Below are 17,718 nucleotides of genomic sequence, written 5' to 3'. Positions count from 1 at the left end.
GACTGGAACCTTTTTAGACTGGAAAGGAGACAATTCCACAGAATGGTGAGGAGGATGGGTGGCGAGGAATCTGCGGTTATATAGAGAGCTACCAAAGGTAAGCAACTTGTTCTTCTGATAGATACTTCTAACTGCAGATTCCTCACTTTTAGAATAGATACCAAAGCAAAACCTCTCCACAGTGGTGGGTTGGGGGACAAACTCAGATCAAAAAGTGCTTCAGGACTATACGGGCAAAATGTTGTTTCCCCTAGGACCTGTCAAGGCAGTAGTGCTTCATGAACATGTGCATGGATGCCCATGTTGTACCCTGACAGATGTCAAGGACAGGCACACCGCGTGCCAGTGCAGCAGCAGCAGACTTTGCCCTGGTGGAATGGGCCCTCATCCCCCCAGAGACTACATTCTAGCTAGTGCATAGCAGATCGTATTGCAGAGGATTATCCGCCTTGACAAAGTACTTTTCTGCACTACCTTTCTATGCTATGTCACTCTATGACCCTCTACTCCACTGGGGAAAAGGGGGCAAAGGGTGACTGCAGGAGTTTGCTCATGTGATGAGCTGAAGTAACTGCAACCAGAAAAGCAGTCTTCAGAGTCAGGAGACGTAGCAGGCAGTTGTACAAGGGTTTAAATGGCATGACCATGAGAAAAGTGAGAACCAAATCAAGATCCTACTGTGGCATCAAAAGGCTGTTTGGAGAAAGTACGAGGCCTGCAATAGATCAGTGCTACACCAGGCCACAAACTTGTCCTAACGTAGTCTTGCATTACGAATGCCTTGCAGCCAGGATGACATCCACAACTTCGGTAGGAAGATTGAAGGCGGTCAACTGTCACAGCTCAATCTCCACGCATGGAGGTGGAGATTGTGCAGGTTCATATGCAGGACTGTAGCCTGCTGCTGTGAAAAGAGATCCTCCTGAAGTGTTAGCCTAATCAGGACACAACTGATCATGGTTAGAATTTCTGGGTACTCCATTGTCCTTGCCCACTCTGCAGCCATTAGGATGAGTTGGGTCCAGTCATTCTTGAACTTCAGAACTTGGGGCAAAGAAGGTAGCAGCAAAAAGGTATACAGGAGTCCTGTGCTTCACTCTATCCAGAATGTGTTTCCCAGAAAAAGCCTTCTGGGAAACTCTAGCACACACAGGTTTTGACGTGACAAGTTGTTTTTTGGTGGCAAAAAGCTTTAGCCAGGGTTCTTCCCGCTGCTGGAAGATGCATCCTTGCCTTGGGGTGCAATTGCTCACCTGCCCTGGCATTCAAAAATCACACAGGAGGTTCACAACCAGTCCCAGAGGCAAAGCACCTCTTGACAGGGCCCATGACCCCACCAAGTTCACTCACTGCAGTACCACATGGCAGTTGTATTGTTCGTGAGAACCTGAACCAGCTTCCCTTTGATGGGCGGTAGGAAGGCCTTCAGTCCTAGGTGAATAGACCACAAGGCCAATGGGTTGATGTCGAGATGGGTCTCCGCAGTTGGCCAGAGTCCTCTGATCTCCACCTCTCCCAGATTGCCTCCTCTATCCTATCAGTGATGCTTCTGTCACCACTGTCAGGCAGGGAGAGGGGTATACCACAGTGCCAAAGGCAGCAGAGTCACCACTTCAGGTCTTTTGCAGTCACCTCCAAAAGCTAGAAGAAATCAGATGGGTTACTCAGCTGCTGGGCCCACTGAGACTTCAGATTCCACTGCAGAACCCACATATGTCACCTGGTATATTCAATTAGCTTGCTAGCAGGATACTAAGAGGCACAAACGTCTCAAAGTCAATCTCACCGAGACCCATTACCAAGGTTGAGAACTCAGGATCATATCCTGAATGTCCTGGACTTGTTGTGGCGGAAGGAAGGCCAGGAACTGTCCAGTAGCTATGACGGCTCCTATGAAAGAGTCAGGTGTGACTTTGGCATGTTGATCATGAACCTCAACGATGTCAGGTGGTTCCCGTTTGTGCGGAGGTGGTTTATGACAATCTGTGGTGAGCCCGACTTCAACAGTCAGTCATCAAAGTAGTTACTTTTGTAAACACCTGAGGGACATTGGTGAGGCTGAAGGGGTGAAAATTACAAATTTAAAATGCTCCTGACCCACCTTGAACTGTAATAAAGTCTGTAGGACTGCAGGACAAGTACATGAAATTAAGTGGCCTGCAGGTCTAAAGTAACCATCCAGTCACCTGGATCCAGGACAGACATAACCTGGGCCAAGGTGAGCATCTTGAATTTGTCTTTCTGCAAGATGGCATTCAGAGGGTGGAGATTTAATATGGGATGAAGGCCTGTATCCTTCCTAGGCACAAGGAAATAACAGGAATAACAGCCAGTCTCTATTTCCTGAGTTCAAAACTCCTCTATGGCTTTTTTTGGTCAAAAATAGCTTAGAAGTCTTGGAGCAGGATGGACAAGTGCTTCTCTGATAGAGCTCAAGATGAGGATGAGAGGTGCAGCAGTTTGAAAAGGAATACCAGGGCATAGCCCCGTTAGATGATCTAGAGAACTAACTAGAAGGACATTATATTTTGCCAGCCCTGGAGTAAAATATGTGATTCTGTCTTCCACAGGGATGGTTACACACTACTAAACGCAAACTAAAGCTTGGAAGTGGATGGCAGAAGGGTGTGGGACTGAAAAGTTTGCTACCTTTGAGCACTTGCGTGCTGCAGTCGATCCCCATCCCCGACAGGAATGTGGTGCCTGTTGTAGGGGTGGTGGGCCTTGGTGTGGGCAGTACGCCAATCCCTTGGAGTAGGCTAGAAAGGGGCTAAAATTGTGAGGGTACCGCCTCGCAGGAGTAGAAAGGGCTAGGAAACTTGCTGTGGCCTGCTCCCTTTAAAGCGTTCCAATGCTAAATCAGTGTTCTCCTCAAAAAGGGGAGACCTATCAAATGGCAAGTCCATTAAGGTGGTCTGCATGTCTCCAGAGAAGCCCGTAGATCACATCCAAGTGTGCTGCCAAAGCACTACACTAGTGCTAACTGCTTTGCCCAAGCAGAGGTGTCCTGACCATCTTGGATGGTTTGAGCTAATCTGGCTTGAAATTCCCCGGGGACTTCTAAAAAGATCACGCCAACCATGTCCCACAAGGCAGGGGTATACATCCGAGAAAGCAGCTGGAATTGACCGACAGGAGAGCTAGACAGACCAAGGAAAACATTTGCATCCCAGAGGTCACAAGTTTGTTTGACTCTGCAAGGAGGAGTTCCCTATTGGTAGAAGATTGACCCACCAAACTCTCTGGTGTCAAATCAGAACCACCTCCCTTGTACTGGTCGGTGGCATCTGGCAAACTGCCTGCTTACTGACGGACAGGAACAGGGCTTTGAACACCCCCATCCCCCCTCCAAAAAATTAAGGGAGTCAGTCAAGGTTTCATTAAATGGAAGGAATGGCTCTGATGAAGTTTGTTCAGGGTGTAACACCTTTTTAGAAAATGGTCTTTGGCCTCCAGGTTAGGTCATTCGAAGTGTAAAAGCTTTGTTGCATGTCTCCTCACCATGGCAAAGGAAGCACTCTCTTCTGCTCCTGGTCAAGGAGGATAACGCAACCCGGTGTCCAGGAAGTTTCCAAGCCACTGACATCCTATGCATCCAAATACAAATTCCATCCTCATATTGTTGGGGAGAATACTTCCCCCTGATTCCCATTACCACCCTCAAACCAAGGCTGGCTCTGGCCAGAGTCTGAACCAAAATGTTCATGGAGCACTGGGGTAAGACTCACAGATAATGGCATGGTCCTGACTGAATCATAATGAACTAGGGATGGGTGCATCAGTCTGGCATGCAGATGGACTCAGTTCTGAATCAGAAAGGATGATAGGAACTGAGTCTTCCTCTGGTGCCAGCAGCATTAATGCCAGTGTTGATGTCACAAGGAGCAGTGACGATTTTGGAGCCAGATTTGAAGTCAGCTTGGGCTTTGGAACAGAACCCAAGGTAGGTTCTGGAGGTACAGACTGCACTGAGGGAGGACCTGCCAACAGAATCCCGACTGGCAGAATCTGCAAACCCTTGGGGACCATGGAGCACCAGAGGGAGGTGAAAGGGTGCTGAAACTTTGCAACGTGCCCCTCTCTGCCCCCCAAAGGCCTCAAAATGTTTCAACATTGCCGGTGGCCCCAGAAACTCAGGCTGCATCAGGATCAGGCCTGGAACCCACTGTGCAGCAGAGACCAAGAAAAAGATTGTGAGGCACCCTGACTTCCTTTTGATTTCTCAAGCTGAGTGGAGGGACTGAGATGAATCCTACTTTGTGCTTCCATTTTGACTGAATTACTGGAAGACTTGGACTGCAATGATGACCTGTTGTGGAACAGGTCCGTCACCTTGACTTCAAACTGGAGCCTGACACCCATGATTTCTTTAAGCATTCAGCCATATAAATGTGCACTCCTTGGAGGGCTTGGGAGTTGTGTGCCAAACCCAAACACCAGAGGCAGACCCCGTGTGGATCTGTCCCAGATATTTATTTGCAATAGTCCCTAAAAGACTTAAACCCTGAAGTTTTAGGAGGGTACATCGTGATCTTGCACACAGGAAAACTGACTGTTTCAGAAACAAACTTGTCAGAAGAAGAGGAAAAAGTTGTGAGCCAGTTCAGGATCTACATGCAGAAGTGTGGAATGGAAAGAAAGTGACAGGTGCTCTGTTCGTCACTTTCCAGGTGGAACAAAGTTAGAGCATACCTGCACACCACTATCTACTACTGCATAGTGGCATTGCTGCTAAATCTTCCTGATCCAGCCTGGTGCTTGGAGATAATCTAAAGGTGAGGGATCTGCAGTGGGAAGTATCCATACCAAAGAGTGTTATTTCTTTTGACACTTAATCCATACTCACATTTGGACTTTCAGGACACTGAAAAATGGCCGCTCACTTCACAAAGAGCAACTTTTGGAATGATGATAAAAAGCATACTGCACGATAGGCTAAAATAAAGAAAGTGCAGTATGCGTGTTGATACCACTTATCACATAAGAGGTAATGTAAACAAAGTTCTCCACAGTTTAGGTCATTTTGTACATGAACAAATAGAGTCAAATGAGTTTGGCAAAGTCCTTCTGCTAGAAGCTAAAGGAATTGTTTTTTGTCAGCTACATGCTCACTCTCTACACAGCTTTAAAAACTATGCATTTAAGTATAAGTTAAATTTATTTAAAACTCATCAATCTCAACATGTAAGTTAAATTCAAGCAGTAAAGAGCTGTACAAACGTTTTAGTAATAATATAACTGTGGAAACAATTTAAATGAAGCTGAGTGACTTAAAAATAAAGGTTTGAGCTCTCTTGTTCAACAGTTTTAACTGTGCAGAATATATCTGTAGCTTAACATAGTCCCAAAATAAACTGGTGTCTGACTTTGAATGCACGGGGTTGATCAGTTTGTGCAAATGACAATGATAGCTAATTTTTAAGGAAAGGTAGAAAATAAGTTACTTACCTGTAACTGTAGTTCTCCAGTATTGGAATCTTTCATAGATTCACATGCTTGAATCATTCCCTGTCGTCGAGATGGGAGTCCCGGTATAAATTTTCATAAGTAATGTTAAAACATATTGAAGAGAAAAAGGCCCTAGGCCTCTTCAATTTGATAGTCTATCAGAGTCATTTTGTGAAAAATACCAAACTTGATCCTCCACCAATCAGGCGACAGCACCCTTAAGAACCTCCTGAGAGAAGCTCTAGCACCTCAGATTTTCCACGCACAAGTGCGTATATTACAATGAGTATATGTACTACTAGAAAGAAAGAGGTGAAGTGAGCTTCTCCGGGGAGGTGGGTGGGTCGCATGTGAATCTATGAAAGATTCCAATACTGGAGAACTACAGTTACAGGTAAGTAACTTATTTTCTTACTCCAGTATTGGAACTTTCATAGATTCACATGCTTGAATCAGAGTAGAAAGCAATAAGTATGCACATTGTAAAATGACAACCCTTTTAATAAACAGGTTATCTTAGACCACAAAACCTTATCATCATCATGTATAAAATGATGAAGTATATGAGTGTACTGACATATGTCCCTACAGATATATCTATATATAGATATACATATATACACATCTATCTATACACACGTATATATACATAAATAACATTATGTTTTTATCTCTAATATAAATAGGTATATTCCTGTGAAGATACATGCTGAAATTTAAATAACAAACCAGTATTAACACATAAGACAGTAATGTAAGCTGATCAATATCTGATAACCCGCTTACTATGGGATTATGATAGTGTTCTATTATCTGTAGATACATATTTTTTTTTTTTGATGTGCATACCTTTTCTAGGTTGGAGGGATGTAGGAGAAATGGCTCACCTTCACCTGAAGAGATTCCTGAGAACCGCTTGGCCCACTGCTACCTCTCCGTGCGAGAGGGACTCCAAGCAATAGTGCTTAGTAAAGGTATGACAGCTCTTCCATGTTGCTGCCCTACATATGTCTTGTAGTGGCACTCCGGCAAACAGTGCCGCTGACGATGAGACTTTTCTCCTCGAGTGAGCATGCACAGATGACTGCAAAGGTTTGCCCGCTGCCTGATGGCAGAAGCGAATAGCAGAGGCGATCCATCTTGAAATACTCTGCTTGGATAGCGGGTACCCCTTCCTAGGGGCACTGTACGCCACAAATAGCTGATTAGAGCGTCGAAAAGCTTTTGTCCTGTCCAAATAAAATTGAACGCATCTTTTCACGTCTAGAGAGTGTAATGCCCTCTCTGCTGGAGTAGATGGATAAGGGAAAAAAGACTTGAAGACCAAAGGTTCGTTAATGTGAAAGTCTGACGGAACCTTTGGAATAAAATGCGGGTTAGTGCGCATTAGTAGTCTATCTTGTTTAAACTGTAGGAATGGCTCTTGGATGGAGAGCGCTTGTACCTCACTGACCCGCCTAGCTGATGTAAGAGCTATCAATAAGGCAACTTTCCACAATAAATGTTTGAGGGAAGCACAGTGGATCGGTTCAAAAGGATGCTTCATCAGTTGTGCCAAAACAATGTTCAGGTTCCACGAAGGAGGTGGAGGTCTGAAAGGAGGGTAAACCCTGAACAGCCCCTTTAGAAATCTCTTAATCAGCCGAGAAGAGAAGAGCGAGGGTGTGTCCTCTGAACGTCTGTATGCAGCTATGGCTGCTACATGAACTTTAATGAACGAGTGTGCTAGGCCAGATCGAGCTAACTCTAAGAGATACGGCAAAATCTCTTCTGGTAATGAAAGAAAAGGGTCAATCTGACGTTGATGACACCAGGCACAGAATCTCCTCCATTTACACTGATACGCCTTGTTAGTGCTATCCGCTCTGGCCTGTGACAAAATATCTCTGCAGTCCTGCGGGATATTTAAATGCGCAAATTCTCTGTGGTGAGGAGCCATGCCGCTAACCGCATTGAGTGTGGATCGGGGTGTCGAACTTGGCCGTTGTTCATTGTTAGTAAATGAGGTAACGGCTCCAGCGGAATATGAGGTTTGACTGAGAGAATGAGGAGCTCTGTGAACCAATGTTGGCGCGGCCAATACGGGGCTATCAGTATGAGAGTGCAAGGTTCGGTTTTCATCTTCGTGAGGACCCTTGGGATCAACGGAATGGGAGGAAAGGCATAAGCAAAGATGTCTGACCAGACTATCGAAAACGCATTCCCCCAAGATCCCTTTTGGTGATGCCAACTTGCGAAGAACTGGCATTTGGCGTTGTCCTTCTTCGCAAACAGATCCACTGTTGGTTTTCCCCACTGGGAAAAAATCTGGGTGAGTACAGTCTGGTCTAATTCCCACTCGTGGCATTCCGATTTCTGTCTGCTGAGTGCATCTGCTGCTTTGTTGTTTAATCCCGGCAAGTGCACCGCCGACAGTGTGACGCCTTGCTGCGAGGCCCAGTTCCAGATCGCTTGGGCTTCCCTGGAGAGGGTGAGAGATCTTGTACCTCCTTGTTTGTTGAGATAGTGCATCGTAGTGGTGTTGTCCGTTCTGATCACCACTCGCGATCCATGGATTCTTGGGAGAAACGCTTGTAAAGCAAGGTGCACTGCCCTGAGTTCTAGCCAATTGATATGCCTTGATGCCAGATGAGTTGACCATCTGCCACTTATTTTCAGGTCCTGTAATACTGCGCCCCAGCCTTCCAGTGAGGCATCTGTTGTTATGGTCCACGGGGCTGGCTGTTGAAGAAACGAGAGACCGATTGAGAGATGATGCTTTTGAGACCACCACTTGAGAGTTTTGATCATTATCGGAGTAATTTGTATCTGGTCTTCGAAAGTTCCTGATACCTGAAGCCATTGACGGTTTAGCTGCTCCTGCAAGGGGCGCATCTTTAGCCGACACAGAGGGATCAGAGGTATGCATGAAGACATCATGCCCAATAGTGATTTGAAGAGACGGACTGTAACCTTTCGTCTTCTTTGTATGAAACTCCCTAGGGTTAGTAACCTTTGTTGTCTCTCTAACGTGGGACATGCGATGTCGGATTCCGTGTTCAGTTTTGCTCCCAGAAAAGTAATACTGCGGCCTGGTAGAGGGTTGGACTTCTCCCAGTTGATTGTGAATCCGAGATTGGTCAGCAAGGAAACGCACTTTCTTGTTGACTTGTGTGCTCCTGTGTAAGTCTTTGCCTTTATTAACCAGTCGTCTAAGTATGGAAAGACCTGGTGCTTTCTTCTCCTGAGAAAGGCTGCCACTGGTGATAGGCATTTGGTAAATATTCTTGGGGCTGATTTGAGCCCGAAGGGAAGGACGCGATATTGATAATGGCTCCCGGCTACGGTAAATCTCAGATACTTTCTGTGGGCAGGGTGGATTGGTATGTGGAAGTATGCGTCCTTGAGGTCTAGCGATGACATAAAATCTCTTTGATTGAGACACAGAAGGACGTCTTGCAGGCTGATCATTCGAAACAATTGCTTCTTTAGGTATACATTTAGTTGCCTTAAATCGAGGATCGGTCGCCAATCCTTCCACTTTTTTCGAATTATGAAGAACCTGGAATAAAATCCTGTTCCTCTTTGAACCCGCGGCACCTTCTCTATAGCTCCCTTGAGAAGGAGCTTGTAGACCTCTTCTTTGAGTTGTTGAGGGTATCTTGAAGGAGTCCTGCGGGGAGGGTTGGGGGGAGGTTTCTGGACAAATTCTAAAGTATGGCCCCGTTCCACTAATTGTAGGACCCACTTGTCTGACGTAATGGTTTGCCATTGACTGAGAAATAAGGAAATTCTTCCGCCCAGGGTGACAGGAGGAAGACTGGGCGTAGCCGGCGCCTCGAAGACATCAGGTTCTACGAGCTGCATCCTTAGCAGGGCGGGTTGAGCGTCCACGGCCTGCCGGTCTATTATAGGCTGGTTGAGTCGGTTGTCTTTGGGAATAGTATGGCCGAAATTGTTGTGAAGATGACGGATAGGAAGAATATCTCTGTTGTTGATACCCTCCTCTGTAAGAGGGCTGGCCGCGCCCCCTAGGGCGAAAGGACGATTTCCGATATTGCAGGGTCCCTAGTGACCTTGCAGTGTCCGTGTCCGTTTTAATTGACTGTAGGGCTTCGTCCACATGTTTCCCAAATAACGCTTGGCCATCAAAGGGTAAGTATAGGATCTTATTCTGGACTTCTGGACGAAATGAGGTGGCTTTGAGCCAGCCCTGTCTTCTTAATACAGCAGCGCCTGCAAGCTGTCTGAAAGCAGTGGTCGATATGTCCATTGAGCAGTCTATAAGCTCTGCAGACGTGCGTTGACCCTCTTGCACAGTCTTATTTGCCTCTGATTTTACGTCTTCCGGCAGTTGACTAATGAAAGGTGCAATATCTGCCCAAAGCGGTCTGTCGTATCGAGACAAAATAGCCAAGGAGTTGGCAGCTCTAAGCACTAAGCTGGCCATAGAAGAAAATCTTTTTCCTATGTTGTCTAGCCTTCTACCCTCCTTATCTGGGGGCGCAGAAATTGGAGCAGAAGGATTCTTTGATCTTCTTTGAGCCGCTTGAGCTACTACCGAATCTGGAGGAGGATGGCCTGTCAAGCATGTTGGGGCATCATCAGGAGCTTTGTATTTCTTATCCAGACGTGGTAAAACTGCTGTGACCTGTTGCTGGATTAGTCATGACTTTAAGGCCTTCTTCCCACAAGTAGTTCACCATCGGGATGGAACGCACAGACTTCTGGAAGGGCTCTTTAAAATCATAAAGGAAACAATCTGTTTGCTTCGTAGGTAGCGGTAATGCAAAGCGCTTGGCTGCCCTCTCTAAGAGATTGTGAAAACCTCCAATGTCTTCAGGTGGGGACTCCACCTTCGAATGAGAAGGAGAAGATGGAGCAGGAATAATATATTCGTCCCACTCTGAGTGAGCATCTATGAGCTCTCCTTCTTCTTGATCTCCATCTGAAATGTCAGTGTCCTGGGGAATTGTCATGTCTGGGGTAGCCACATCTGTGAGATGCAAAGTCGTCGGTCTTTGATGTGGAGTAGAAGAACCAGAAATGGGCGATGGATGAGGCTGTTCTGCTTGTGGAGGAAACCTGCTGTTATAATCCACCAACATGGCTCTAAGGCCAGTAAGCAGGTCGGAAGGGATATACGTTCCCTGTTGATACTGTTGATGCTCCAAGGAAGCCTGGGGATCATAAGCTTCCTCATATTCCTCCTCTTCCTGATATTTTACATTCAATTCAGAGGGGCTGTGGGCCGTACCAAAAGGCCCATCTTCGTCTGAATCATCATCTCCCTCCAAAAGATGTACTGGTACCAGGGAGGATACCTTACTAGGTGAAGTGTGGGTTGGAGTTAATGTTTCTGTTCTTTTTTGGTATTTTTCCCTCGTCGACGGTGTCGACGATCTCGTCGACGACGTGTAAACTGACTTTGTCGTAGACGGTGCCGTCGATGCTGGACGCACTTATTTTAATAGCCGCAAGCTTCGCCGACGAGTCTACCGTCGACGAAGTCCTCGTCGACGGTAAAGCTGATACTGACATCAGCGCCGTCGACGATGACGAGGTATAGACGGTCGTCGACGCTGAAGTCGTCGTTGTAGTTCTCGTCGACGGTGGTGTACTCATCGACGATGTCGCCGACGGAGCCGTGGACGACGGAACACCTAAAGTAGTTGGAGTCGTCGGCAATGCGCCCACCGACGGTGCCGTCGACGGGGAATCCGTTGACGAGGCCTTTTTTCCAGTCGCAGAAGATGGCTTTTTGAAAGGCACAGATGGTGGAACAGATGAGGATTTCCTGTGCCTCTCAGAACTGGAAGAATGTTTTTTCCCCTCTTTACTTGAGAGTCTAGTTGGGGAAGAAGATGGGCTGCGACCCTTATAAGACGCTGAAGCAGTCTTTTTGAGGGCTTTCCTTGAGGTTTGTGAGGGAGATCTAGAGCGTGATCTTGCTCTTTTAGTTGATCTCTTGGAAGTGGATGATTCCTCACTCTCAGAATCAGAAACTGGATCCTTCCTATGCTTCAGTTTCTGCAGCCATATTAGTAATCTGCCTTCTCTATCCTTTAAGGTTTTAGAAGAAAAAGTACGGCAAATCTTACAGTCCTTGGCTGAATGATCTGGATAGAGGCAGTAAATGCAGTCTTGATGAGGATCTTCAGAATGAAGTCATTTCTTCCCACAAGTCTTGCAGTCTCTAAAGAGACTTTTCTTTTCCTTGTCAGACATAGTTGAAAAATAGCTGACAAATCAAAATAATTGATTTTCTCTGAGAGAAAAAGAGCTGAATAAAGGTGTGAAAACAGAGCAGAGCTCTGAGGAGACTCCCTAGCACGACGTGCAGTAGAAAATCTGAGGTGCTAGAGCTTCTCTCAGGAGGTTCTGAAGGGTGCTGTCGCCTGATTGGTGGAGGATCAAGTTTGGTCCTTTTCACAAAATGACTCTGATAGACTATCAAATTGAAGAGGCCTAGGGCCTTTTTCTCTTCAATATGTTTTAACATTACTTATGAAAATTTATACCGGGACTCCCATCTTGACGACGGGGAATGATTCAAGCATGTGAATCTATGAAAGTTCCAATACTGTAGTAAATACGGCTTAGCTTCAGAATGAGGGATTTGGGAGTGTTGAGCCCTAAGTCTCAATTGTTGTTTGATATCTTCATTGAACCATTGTTTATGTAAATTAGCAAGGATTTGGATATAGTCTGCTCCAAAACGTATCTCTACCTAGATGACATTATGGGGGTTTTTAATACCTCAGTAAAAGTACTGAAATGTTGTTGGATGTGATTAGCAATTTTCCAGAATTTGATAATAGGACTTGAATTTGTGCAAAAAGCCAGTGCCCACGCAACTACACGTATGTTAGAGAGGTAGGCACATCAGCAGAAAAGACTTCAGGTTTTGTACTAACTCAGTGACACACGGACAGTGGGGCAGACATAGTTCACCCTGATGGTGCTCTGTTTTGAGTAGGCCTGAATGGTCAGCCCAGTGACGCCACCACAGAGGGTGCTGGAGTTATAGACTACTCGCCCAGTTAGTTGGGGATGTCTTTGACCCACCTATAAAGGGAGGCCAGCATGTACTGTAGCATGAACATCTGTATGAAAAGTCATCTCTCAAGCGTCGGGTAATCTCTCGGGGCCAGCTGTAGACAGCACTTATTTTCTGTTACCAGGTGCACAAGGCTAGTTTGAGCTGATGGCACTGAATTAAAAAAGCACACTGCGGAAAACAATGTCTGTGACCCTATTATATAATGTGCCCAATGTGTTTATGATGCCCAACACTTAAACAGTGATTACAGAAACCATCATTATCTCTTATACCAGTCTGAAAGATGTTATCAGGTGTCCACCATCAATAAAATAATATTTTACTATGCATATCTGGTCCATTTGGTTTTTAGTGCACCAGGAAGGTTCCATTACTTTAACACCTAACTCTTCCTTTTGTTTTCTACTTTAGATCTTAGCCTATAGACTGAACGACATGACTTACTTACATATGGTAATAAGGTTTAATAGAAAATTGCAATCCTTTTAGACTGCAAAACCGTACTATATTGTACATTTCATAGGTAAGATATCTTTAGTATATCAAATTTCGCTCTTTGTCAGTAAAGCAGACCATACTCACTACTTACACTCTCCAATTCTACCAAACATCAAACACACTCATTACAATAACCATATTCTTTCAGCTCCTAATCAATCAGCAGCATTGTTTTCCATTTTAAAAGAACTCAAAGAACCTCAAATCAAAGGGGGGAATCAATTAAAATTGTAGGCAGTTTGTGGGCCTTTTTACTGAAAAGGATTGTGTTTGCCATAAATAGTAACTATCTGAATGAGAAATGTTCTGTCTGCAGTGTCCTCTCCAGCCTGGGTATCCACCAATGAATATTCCATACACAGAGCTATAAATTACATGTATTTATTCTTCACCATGTAACGCCGACCTCAACATCCTGAACCTGCCTTCAATTCACCACATTCTAAAACGTGTATCTTCATTCTACGGAGTCCGTCAGGATCCAAAAAGGACTATTTCATGATGAGCATTCATACTGTAGTTCATTGATGACAATCTCATGTAGCATCTCTGAGGCCGAATCATATGCTGGCCTCTGGATCATTTTTAACAGCCTGTGGAGCTGTGACCTCCTTCTTGGTCTCCATTGGAGCCCTTCACTTTCTGGAGACTTCTGGAGTTGTGCTGAGCAACAATCCGGCAGCTTTGGCGGTGTGTTGCTGAAGGTATTGGTAGCTCCATAAGCACAACCCCTCTGCTCCATCTTGGGTCTCCTTGCCCGTCCGGGTACTTGCCAATGAATATGCCACCTATGGAGCTATGCACTACACGTCTTTATTCTTCAGTGTGTAACCATAAACCTAACATTCTAAACCTGTCTTCACTTCACCACATTCTAAAACTTTCATTATCATTCTACGGAGTTCTTCAGGATCCAAAACGGTTCCCTCATATATACTCACAAGACACAACACTGTCTTTAGGACCAAACACAGCGGATATACTGTGTTCTGCCTCATGCTCTCAGTTGTCTCTCTAGTTAATGAAAATTTGCTTTAGTAGTTAAACGGTGCAGAGCATAAGGATCTCCTGAAGACCAAGTGAACTGAAATTGGGTACTCTCATCACTCTCCTAAAGGAGACCACACTAGATCCCATGGTACCTGCCAACTATGGCTGATATTCTAAGTAATTTATGTGTCTAAACTCCAGGAAAAGCTAGAACTACAAGAATATGTCATGGAAAATTCTCTTCTTCACCCTATGTACCTGACTTTCTCAGTGGATTGCAGCACAGCAATAGTGGTGGGGATGTCAGGTGTAGGTGTGCCAGTACCTCTAATATTAATATTCCAAGAACATTTAGGAGCATCTGACAACATAGACCTCAAGACTTTGTTAGCAGTCGGTATAGTCTTTGTCTTCAGAGCACTCTGTTGGCCTGGTCTTTGAACGTTCTAACATCTTGCTCTCATAAAGTCACTGTATCCCCCTCTACATCCCAGCAAGTTACTTTTGATACCTGATGATATGCTTCTCATCTGTCCCTTTTATTCTTCAATTGCCATCTCCTTTTATTGACCATTTTAGTTCAGTCATTTGGTAGCATATTTTGCATTTATGTCGATGAGCCAGAGATCGTATCTAAGCTATCCCATCTCTTAGATGCCAATGCAGGAAATATGTTCCCATGTTTACCACATGCAGAGAAATGGATAGGATGTAACCAACAAGCTCCATGAGAATATAGTTAAGATACTCACCTCATTTATCCTTAATTATTTTAGCAAAATCCGTTCTGACCCCAAGAGCTATAAATGTGTCGTAAGTCAGTCCTAGCTGTGATGTATCTGAAAGTCAAAATTAGACACAACTCAGTGTGTGGCTTCTTTTTCATAGTCTTGTATCGAAAATGATTTGATTTTCTACCAAGACTGATTATGAATGCCATGATCTTGGCACACACTGGCTACTGCAGTGCATTTTATTATGATCTGCCGACCGGTTCTGTTTCCAGACTTCAGTTGAAGGAGAAAGCTGCGGCTAGAACGATCATGGGGGTTGGCAAAGCATCACAATATCACATCTACATTAGCATTGTTACACTTGTTTCCTATAAAATCAAGAATCAAGTTTACATCCATCTGTCTCGTTTATAAGACGATGTAGAGTAACAGTTTGACACGTCTTTCTAATCATGCTACTAGTACTGTCCAGTCCCTACCCTTAGATCACTGATTACTGTCTACTGTATGCCCTTAAAACAAAAAGATGTAAAACTGGAAGCAGAGTCGTCTCAGAAGCTGTTACTGTACATTGGAACCAACCTCCTGCAGCATCCTTCCTCTCTGCCTTTGGGAGTTACAGCACTTCATAAAACCAAAATACAAATAGAAATACATGTCATTATACTACATCTGACCTATCATTAAAATTCTCTTTGACCGCCAACCTTCCCAAATTATTTTTCTTCTATTCACGTTAGTAAATAGGTTGCTCCAGTACAAGACCCCAAATTTATCAAATAGTATTTTTTTACTAACATGAGAGCAAACAAACAAAATACCTTTAAATAATATTAAGTAAAGAAATTTAAATGTTTTTTAAATATCGTAGATTATACAGGGATTGCCAGCTCACTTCCTATATTCATTTATCTTGGAAACTCCTCCACATTTTCTTAAGCGGTTCCTCACTCATTGAAAGCTCATTGCTTATGAAAGGCATGTGAAGTCTGCAGGATGTTTCAACCTTGATGCTATACAGTGTAAAGCTGTCCCCAGAGTTCTTTATATTAACTCAGTGTGACAATACATTTCTTAAAGACAACAACTTGAAGACCAGTAAACCACAACTTGAAGAGAGAAACCTGAAGGAGACCGTGGACCTCTTATTGCCAATGAAAGCAGAAGAAAACAAAGAACATTCACTAGTCAACTTAAAACTTTTGGTAGAGCCATAACTAAAACTACTATCATTTCAGAAAAAGGACAATAAAAAATGTCCAGACTGGCAGAGTTGCCAATAGTTTCTCCTGCTGTTTCTCTACTGGAAGAATTAGAACTATTAAGTGCACAACATCACATACATAATATGAAGATGCCATAGGACAGACGTCCTATGACTAGAAGGAGGCAAAGAAACCCGATTAAAACACCTTTATGCGACATGTAAAAGGAGAAAATAAGAGGTGTAATGCTTAATCTACCTAGTGACAGTTGCTTGTAGTCACAGACAAGCACAGAACTGATGGGCAATCACTTCAGAACCACTTTTAATTACTCTGGGACCAATTCATGGTTCTTAACTTGTTAGAGGCACTACACACATGAACCACTTATATGCAAATCACCAACAGTACTCAATAAGAAAGGACAGAGCAGCACAAGCCTGGTAGGCAATACCGCCTCAAAACAGGAACAAAAGCAAACTCAGACAGATTTCTGCATTACTAAGAGCCTTGGAGAGAGTTATGATTTATTCAGGCATTTTCATCTATCAGGTTTGTTGTAAGTGAGTTGCAACAGGTTTTGTGAGAATGCTTAGATTTGGCTCTGGACCTCGCTGTGCCACATGGACCAAACCAATACCACACTAGTGAAGCCCAAAAAGGCAGATATGTACTTTAAGTTATTGCTATTGCTATTTAAAGGGAACACGGCCCAAGCACTCTGGACTGCAACAGGAGGAGATTTCCTGGTAAACTAGCTTTGGTGGTTTCCCTATTGAGAAAAATTTGCAGGAGCATTCCCAAAACCCAGAAAACGGCCTACCCTACTGAGCCAAAGGAAGCAGTGAGTCAATGATGAAATCAGAGGAGCCATGGATCAGAAGAGGTAGAGCTTCCTGGGTGAACCAGAGAATGTGGGGCTTCTTTAATGAACCAGAAAATGTGACATTTCTCTTTTGGGCCAAAAGAAGTGAAGATTCTTGGTGAAGCAGAGGATAGGGATTTTCCTATTTTTAACAAAAGTTGCTGGAGCTTTACTGAAGAACGTAATGTGATGAAGCTTTCTTGGTGGACCAGCGGCAACTGAGCCTCTCTGATCAATTAGCTCTCCAATAAATTTCAGAGTAGAACCGTGATCCCCAGTCCCTAAGACTAGTACAAACAAAGCTCCTCCACCTTCCACATTTACTTATACGTCATCATTGACAGTGTTTGAAATCTATTCCATTCTTATGAAAAAATCACATTGTGAACTTTATGTTAGCATGGACCTTTAAATAAGGTATTTTGATTTTTGCATACTACCGCACCTTCATCAATAAAACAGCCAACTGTTGAACCCAGTGTATATTATTTCACACAAACACACACTGAAATAGAAACGCTTATTTATCAGCACAAACACCTTCAAAAGATGGGACGGTAAAGGTCAACATTTCAAAGCTTAGACTTAAGTAGTATTTAAAAAGCTACATCAAGAGGCTGCTAATGCAATTATCAGGCCTTCGAAATTATTAATGAAGCTTTCACAGAGAAGCTGATTGAAGTTAGCAGCCACTTTTGAAGTGACGCTCCACTGAAACTCCATGCTGTGAGTCAGTAAATGGAAAACATATTACACTCGCCTTTCAGCAGGTTGTTTAGGATTAGTGCTTTCTACAAGTACACATTCTACCTTATTTATTGAATGCATTAACATTCTCTACTTCAGTTCTAAAATAGATTTTGCATAATTAAAATCACAAGTTCAAAACATGGGTCAAATCAACTCATCCCTGGGTAAGACCCCAAATTACGCTTA

General features: G+C 44.0%; 1 protein-coding gene across 6 annotated transcripts in view; it reads right to left on the bottom strand.

Annotated features, from left to right (window-relative positions):
* FGD4 (FYVE, RhoGEF and PH domain containing 4) overlaps positions 1-17,718 on the bottom strand; it is a 514,720-nt gene that overhangs the window by 46,242 nt on the left and 450,760 nt on the right. The gene's annotated exons all lie outside the window — the stretch shown is intronic.

This window comes from Pleurodeles waltl, chromosome 4_1 (genome assembly GCF_031143425.1).
Source record: "Pleurodeles waltl isolate 20211129_DDA chromosome 4_1, aPleWal1.hap1.20221129, whole genome shotgun sequence".
NCBI lineage: Eukaryota > Metazoa > Chordata > Amphibia > Caudata > Salamandridae > Pleurodeles > Pleurodeles waltl.
This window is presented reverse-complemented; position numbering and strand designations above follow the sequence as displayed.